Genomic DNA, 8738 nt, shown 5'->3' on the forward strand with positions numbered 1-8738 from the left:
TTCAATCAGCATCCCATCTCCAAAATCATTGTCATGCATATGTTGAGTAGTATGAATTTTAACATGGAAAGACAGTACAGAAAGAGGTATCAATTTCTTGAACATAGCAGTGTTTAAGCTGCTGAGCATCATTTTGTGTTGTTGTTGTTTAAATGCATTTTATTTTTAGACAACCTACATGACATGCCTTTTTCTTAAAAAAAAAAAAAAAAAGATGCCTCTGCTCCAAATAAATCAAGGTCAACATAAATGAAGAGCTCAAGATGACATCAGACCCACTTGTCTAAGTCTTGGTGTATGGATGAAAAACAGCAGCCAGTTAAGATGACAGATGATAGATCCAAAAAATTGCCAAATTTGTTAACATTTCCCCATTTATTTTTTATTATTAATTTTATTGTGCTTTAAGTGAAAGTTTACACATCAACTCAGTCTCTCATACAAAAATTTATATACACCTTGCTATGTACTCCTAGTTGTTCTCCCCCTAATGAGAAACCACACTCCTTCTCTCCACCCTGTATTCCCTGTGTCCATTCAGTCAGCTTCCATCCCTCTCTGCCTCCTCATCTCCTCTCCAGACAGGAACTGCCCACATAGTTTCCTGAGTCTACTTGAGCCAAGAAGCTCACTCCTCACCAACATCAGTTTCTATCTTATAGTAAAACATTTCCCCACTTCTAAACCATCCTTTAAGAAAATCATATATGGGGCCACACCATCCTGAAAGTAGTCCAGCAGAGCAACCATACCATCTGGATTCATGGTTTCAACAATAAAGAACTGGCAGTTTTTGAAATTAGCAAATTACCGTGTCCTGTGATTAAAGTAAATGGAAAACTATAGCAAACCAATTCCGATGTGATTACTAATGCCCCAAACCCTTCAGGAATGAAGGTTTGGGTCACTCCACAGGCAAAGAACCACAACCAGCTGAGGTGCTTGCTAAGGGCAAAGGGAATACTGAATCGGTGGTGGAAGAAGGTAGTTCTAAATACCAGTTAAGACCATGTGACCAGTTGCAGAAACAAGGACTGTAATTCTTATATTTCTGCTTCATATGTGTGCACCAGATATTTTTTCTTCACTTATATGATATAAGATGTAAACGGGGCTAATGTGTTTTCAACTGTATGTGTGTTAGTCGTATAATGTTAGGTGCAAGTATGACTTTGTAATTGTGTTTATTCAGAGATTACATATGGTTTGGGGGGATGTGTACAGATGCCAAGTTGACAAGGGGTAGACTGTGATGGTTAAGATTGTGTATCAACTTGGCTGGGCCATGATTCTCAGTGTTTAGGCAGTTGTATAATTGTGATCACTTCCTTGTAAAAATTTGATATATGATCACCCTCATGATGGAATCTGCTGAGTGGTACTGGTGGGGGTGTGGCCTGTGGCAGCTCACTGCCCCCTCAGCCTTCATCTCTCTGCCTTCCCTTGCCTACTTCCTTCCTGTTCACCTTGCCAAGGTTGTTGGTTTGTTCTGGATCCAGCAGCTGTCTCTTGTCTAACCTCTGAATCTTGGAACTTGAGCTAGAAACTTACTTGTCCATCTTGGGATTTGTCGATCTCCACAGCCTGCAAGCAAGAGTCCTGCTCTCCAACCACAGACCTTGGGTTCGCCAGCCCCTGCAGCTACATGAATCAGGAAAAACCTTGTGGTCTTGCCTGCAGACCTTGGGGATTCCTCGGCCTTCACAGCCTGTGAGCAGGAGACCTGCTCTCCAACCTACTATCTTGGGTTCACCACCTTCTGAGGCTCTGTGAATTGGGAAAGGCCACTATCCAGACCCAAGATAGTGGGACGTTCCAACCTCTACAATCACGTGAGCTGTTTCCTTGATACATACATATATATATATATATATATATATATATATATATATATATATATATATATATGTTTGACTGGTTTTGCCTCTCTAGAGAACCCATCCTAAGTCAGAATTTGGTACCGAGAGAGTGGGGTGCTGTTCTAACAGATACCTAAAATGTGGAAGTTGTTTTGAAACTGGGAATGGATAGAGGAGCAGCAGCAGAGAAGCGGCAGCAGCAGAACTAGGAGACCAGCATGAGATGGCACTGGAGCTGACCCACGGAGTGAGAGAGATGAGTGCCTGTGAGCAGGAGGCTTCCTGGGGTGTCTCCAGTCACTTACCGTGGAGCTTCGGAGATTTGGAACACTTGCCCTGGTAGGGCAGATGCAGCCTGAGGCCTGAGAGCTGAGAGGCCAAGAAACCAAGAAGCAGAAGCTGAAGAGACAAGGAACACAAGAAGCTGAACTGCCTCAGTCTCAAAAGGTACAGCCAGGACCTCAGTAGTTTCAAAGGGTGGAGCCATGGCCTCCGGTGTTTCTAAGGGTCAATTTGCCATTCAGATGAACGAGGAGAATGGTGCGCCTAAAGCCGAGGGAGCAGAGTTACTGTCCCAGTGGGCCTTGGTAGGTAGAGCCGAAGTACAGGGACAAGGGGCCTCCACTCAGAATCTGAAGAGTGTGGCCAATACCTAGATGCTAGAGGGAAGGGCCATTGTGAAAATTGCCTCAGAGAACAGAAGATTATTTTCAAAGCTTTGAGAGATAATGCAATGTGTTCTGCTGACTTACTTGCTACCTGTTATCCCTTCTTTTCCTCCAGTTTCTCCCGTTTGTAATGGAAATGTCTAGCTTGTGCCTGTTCTGCCATTGTACCTTTGGAAACAAACAGCTTGTATTCTAGATTTCACAGATGAAGAGGAATTTTTGGATTTTGGACTTGGAGTTAAGACTTTTGCTATGATATGATAGGGTGAATATGTTTTACATGTTGCAAGGATGTGATTTGGGGGGCAGCCAAAGAGTGGAATGTCATGGATTGAATTACGTTCCCCAAAATATATGTGTATCAGTTTGGCTGGGCCATGATTCCAGGTATTGTGTGACTTTCCTACATGTTGTAAATCCTGCCTCTATGTTGTTAATGAGGGAGGATAAGCGGCAGTTGTGTTAGTGAGGCAGGACTCAATCTACAAGATTGGATTCTATCTCGAGGAAATCTCTTGAGATATAAAAGAAAGAAGTGAGCAGAGAGGAAGGGGGACCTCATACCACCAAAAAATCAGTGCCAGGAGCAGAGCGTGTCCTTTGGACCTGTGCAAAGGAGCTCCTAGTCCAGGGGAAGATTGATGAGAATGCCAACAGAGAGAGAAAGCCTTCCCATGGAGCTGACACCCTAAATCTGGACTTTTAGCCTACTTTAGAGTGAAGAAATAAATTTCTCTTTGTTAAAGCCATCCACTTGTGGTATTTCTGTTATAGCAGCACTAGATGACTGAGACAGAATGATGAGCTTGATTTGTTCTGCAGCCCCTGTCACAAAAGGTATTACTATTTCTAGTTTCCGTACTTCAAATTTGCCTTTGATTGATTTCATGTAATTTTTTCTGTATTTCTTGTAGGCTTTTTTTGTGAAGCTGGCTTCCTATAAGTGATGGTTGGTAATAATATCACACCAGTGATTGCTTTCAGTTCCATCACCATCTAGGCCTTCAGCTAAGGTTTTTTCACTAATAAGAAAGTTATAAGTGTTACCCTCTGTCCTACTGACCATCTTCCCTTCCACCTCCAAGCACAGACCCTCCACAATCTCCTGGGTCTTGCAAATGTCAGAGAACATCTCATTGTGGCACTAGCTTAGCCAGAGCCTGGAGCTCCAAGCACCACTGCAGGGAGGAGGGGGAGTAGAGGGGGAGGAAGGCAGGTGGAAAAGCTGAGCTTCCCTTTTAAATTTTTAACTTGGAAAAAAAAATTCAAGGAACTACAGAGAAAGATGTGACCTTCAGAAGTCTGAAGAGAGAGAGAAATCCAGCAATAACACTGACAATGCCATCCTACCACACCTTCTACCCACACCAACCTCTCAAGTCCTACACAGAAATTACCTACAGGCTGAAAACTCACCAGAATGGGTATGTTCATGGCAAATTCCTCCCTTCTTTCATTTGGAATGATTTCTTGTCTATTTTGTTGAAAGTCATCTTGTCTTTTCACATTATTGAATCTAGAGTGGGGGCTCAACCAGTACTTGCCAGATGATTTTTTCTAAGGCCAAGCTCTCTAATTTGGTGCCATTTCATTTTACACCCATTCTCTACAACCTGACCCACACCAAATTATGAGACACTGTTCACTCAAAGGAAACCCTGGTGACATAATGGTTAAGAGCTATGGCTACTAACCAAAAGGTGGCACTTTGAATCTACCACGCCCTCCTTGGAAACCCTGTGGGGCAGTTCTACTCTGTCGTCTAAAAAAAATAATAATTTTTTTTTCCTGTCCTCTAGGGTCACTATAAGTTGGAATCGACTCAACGGCAATGGGTTTGGTTTGTTTTTTGGTTCAGTCAGAGCTGGTGTTGGCGAAGACTATTGAATATACCAAGGAATGCCAAAAGAATGAACAGGTCTCTCTTATAAGAAGTACAGCCAGAATGCTCCTTAGAAGCAAGGATGGCAAGACTACTTATCAAATACTTTGGACATGTCATCAGGAGGGTTCAATCCCTGGAGAAGGACATCATGCTTAGAAAAACATAGGGTCAGTGAAAAGGGGGAAGACCCTCAACAAGATGGATAGACACAGTGGCTGCAACAATGGGCTCACACCTAGAGACGATTGTGAGGATATCGCAGGACCAGGCAGTGTTTAGTTCTGTCATACATGCAGACCCTATGAGTCGGAACTGACTAGACAGCATGTACCAACAACATAAATTCAATTATATAATATATTTGAGACACTATTTCTGTGCACGTCAAAGGTAAACAAAATTGCAAATAGTTTTATTTAACATAATTTAATTTTTTTTAATTATATATATGTATTTTTTTATTCCCAGTGGCTATTCTGTCAGTTATTGTTTATTTGTTTTTGATGGTGAATTTGCTAATGTGACACGACTCAAAATGAGAAGAAACAGCTGTAAACATCCATTAACAATCAGAACATGAAATTCACAAAGTATGAATATAGAAAAGTTGGAAATAGTAAAAAATGAAATGGAATGCATAAACATCGGAATCCTAGTCATTAGTGAGCTGAAATGGACTGGTATTGGCCATTTCGAATCAGACAATCATATAGTCTACTAAGCCATGAATGACAACTTAAAGAAGAATGACGTTGCATTCATTGTCAAAATCTATCTGGAAGTACAATGCCATCAGTGATACAATATGATAATACAATAATATCCATAAGCTTAAAAGGAAGTCCAGTTAATACGACTATTATTAAAATTTACACACCAACTACTAAGGCCACAAATGAACAAAATGAAGATTTTTACCAACATCTGCAGCCTGAAATTGATCGAACATGCAATCAGGATGCATCGATAATTACTGGTGAGTGGAATGAGAAAATTGAAAACAAAGAAGAAGGATCCATACTTGGAAAATATGGCTTGGTGATAGAAATGATGCCGGAGATCTCATGATAGAATTTTGCAAGACCAACATCTTCATTGCAAATACCTTTTGTCGACAACATAAATGGCAACTATATGCGTGGACATCACCAGATGGAATACACAGGAATCAAATTGACTACATCTGTGGGAAGAGACGATGGAAAAGCTCAATATCATCAGTCAGAACAAGGCCAGGGGCCAACTGCAGAACAGACCGTCAATTGCTCACATGCAAGTTCAAGTTGAAACTGAAGAATATTAGAAGTCCACGAGAGCCAAAGTATGGCCTGCAGTATATCCCACCCGAATTTAGAGACCATCTCAAGCATTAGATTTGACACATTGAAAACTAATGACCGAAGACCAGACAAATTGTGGAATGACATCAAGGACACCACCCATGAAGAAAGCAAGAGCTGCATTAAAAAGACAGAAAAGAAAGAAAAGACCAAAATGGATGTCAGAAGAGACACTGAAACTTGCTCTTGAACATCGAGTAGCTAAAGGAAAAGGAAGAAATGAAGTAAAAGAACTGAACGGAAGATTTCAAAGGGTGGCTTCAGAAGACAAAGTATTATAATAACATGTGCAAAGAGCTGGAGATAGAAAACCAAAAGGGAAGAACACACTCCACGTTTCTCAAGCTGAAAGAACTGAAGAAAAAATTCAAGCCTCAAGTTGCAATAGTGAAGGATTCCATGGGGAAAATAGTAAACAACTCAGGAAGCATCAAAAAGAAATGGAAGGAATACACAGAGTCATTATACCAAAAAGGATTGGTCAATGTTCAACAATTTCAGGAGGCAGCATATTATCAGGAACCAATGGTACTGAAGGAAGAAGTCCAAGCTGCACTGAAGGCACTGGCAAAATACAAGGCTCCAGGAATTGATGGGGTATAAATTGAGATGTTTCAACAAATGGATGCAGTGCTGGAAGTACTCACTCATCTATGCCAAGAAATTCGAAAGACAGCTACTTGTCTACATAGGGTCGCTATGAGTCGGAACCAACTGGACGGCACCTAACAAGAACAATGATATCCCTGGTTCCACATCCTCCTCTGAATCTGGCTTCAATTTCTGGCAGTTCCCTGTCATATACTACTGAAGCCGCTTTAGAATAATCTTCAGCAAAATTTTACCTGCGTGTAATATCAAAAATATTGTTCGATAATTTCCACATTTGGTTGGATCATGTTCTTTTGGAATAGGCATAAATACGGATGTCTTCCAGTTGGTTGGCCAGGTAGCTGTCTTTTTCATTTAATATTTTCCTGAAGAATCCTTCACTATTGCAACTCGAGGCTTGAATTTTTTCTTCAGTTCTTTCAGCCAGAGAAAAGCTGACCGTGTCCTTCCGTTTTGGTTTTCTATCTCCGGGTCCTTGCAAATGTCATTATAATATTTTACTTCGCCTTCTTGAGCTGCCCTTTGAAATCTTCTGTTCAACTCTTTTACTTCATCATTTTATCCTTTTGCTTTAGCTACTTGACATTCAAGAGCAAGTTTTAGTGTCTCTTCTGACATCCGTTTTGGTCTTTTCTTTCTTTCCTGTCTTTTTGATGACCTTTACTTTCCTCATGGATGATGTCCTTGATGTCATTCCACAAGTAGCCTGTTCTTCAATCATTAGTGTTCAATGCGTCAAATCTATTCTTGAGATGATCTCTAAAGTCAGATGGGATATACTCCAGGTCGTACTTTAGCTCCCATGGACTTGTTCTAATTTTCTTCAGTTTCAACTTGAATTTGCATATGAGCAATTGATCGTCTGTTCTGCAGTCGGCCTCTAGCCTTGTTTTAACTGCTGATATTCAGCTTTTGCATCGTCTTTTCCAAAGATGTTGTTGATTTGATTCCTGTGTATTCTATCTGGCAAGAGCCACATGTACAGTCACTGTTTATGTTGGTGGAAAAAGGTATTTGCAATGAAACAGTTGTTGGTCTTGCAAGATTCTATCATGCGATCTCCAGCATTGTTTCTATCACCAAGGCCATAGTTTCCAACTACGATCCTTCTTCTTTGTTTCCAACGTTCACATTCCAGTCACTACTAATTATCAATGCATCCTGATTGCATGTTCGATCAATTTCAGATTGCAGAAGTTGGTAAGTTATTTTTAATTGATTTAAATATAAGATTACATGTCTTATAGAAACTACATAGTCAAAATATTTATCACACGCATGCACACTGTGTAAAATATAAGTAAAAACTACCAGAAGATAATAAATCAATGGAATAATTGCCCTGCTATTTCATCATTTTGTTCCAGTTTTTCTAAAACCTCTGCAAGTATATATTTCTGTCAACCAATGCGACCTTTGAATAAAGAAATTGTACACATACTGGTCTCATCATAAATTATAAGCCCTATATCATATGTCATTCCCATATTCAAGTTACAAGATCTTATTAGGAGCTTTTCCAATTTTCACAGAGGAAGCCTGAGAAAAAATAAAAGAATTTGAAGATAGATTCAAATACCAAGTGTGTCTTCCAATCTAGATTAGACTTCCAAAGGCAACAGCAGAAACTTCTAGAACAAAACCAGAATCCAGAGTTTGGTTATGGAAAGAGCATATTCTGATAAAGACATGCGGCTGACCTGCCCAACTCTATTGACCTTGCTCTGTTATTTTCCCTTTCTGTTGGGACCTCTTTCTCTTATTCCACACAACGAGCTTTGGGTGAGGGAAGGGCTTAGCTAAAAGAAACACATGGAATCAAGATGGGTAACTGTCCACTGTAAATTTGGATATAGGCTGCATCTATGTAAAATGATACTCATTACATTTTTTAGGTATTATGTACAAACCTGAAGGAAGGTATCCTCATTGAAGTGTAAATAGAGTAAGCCAAAAACTTTTTTCTGTTCACAGGGAATAAAGTTATTTAAGACATGGAAAGAAGCTAGGACCCACATTAAGTAAAGCAGGTAAATCTGAGAAATGCCCGGCAAATAAGTAGCTTCCTTCCTTCACACACCCCATCCCTACACACATACACACCTTAGAAGGCATAACAAGGACAGAGTAATTAAAAAAAAAAGTTGCCCATCCAGTGGACTCTGACTCATGGTGACTCTATGTGTTTTAGGGTAAAACAGTGCTCCATTTGCTTTTCAGTGACTGATTTTTCAGAACTAGATTATAGATTGCCAGGCTTTTATTCCAGGTGCCTATGGGTTACTATGAGTCGGAATCGACTTAATGGCAGTGGGTTTTGGTTTTATGGGCGGACTCAAACCTCCAACCTCTCGACTGGCAACCAAGCACATTA

General features: G+C 40.3%; 1 pseudogene; it reads right to left on the minus strand.

Moving 5' to 3' along the window:
• Positions 1–651: 651 nt before the first annotated feature.
• On the minus strand, positions 652–3662 carry LOC126069512 (translationally-controlled tumor protein-like; annotated as a pseudogene).
• Positions 3663–8738: the final 5076 nt, after the last annotated feature.

Source organism: Elephas maximus, chromosome X (assembly GCF_024166365.1).
Source record: "Elephas maximus indicus isolate mEleMax1 chromosome X, mEleMax1 primary haplotype, whole genome shotgun sequence".
Classification (NCBI taxonomy): domain Eukaryota; kingdom Metazoa; phylum Chordata; class Mammalia; order Proboscidea; family Elephantidae; genus Elephas; species Elephas maximus.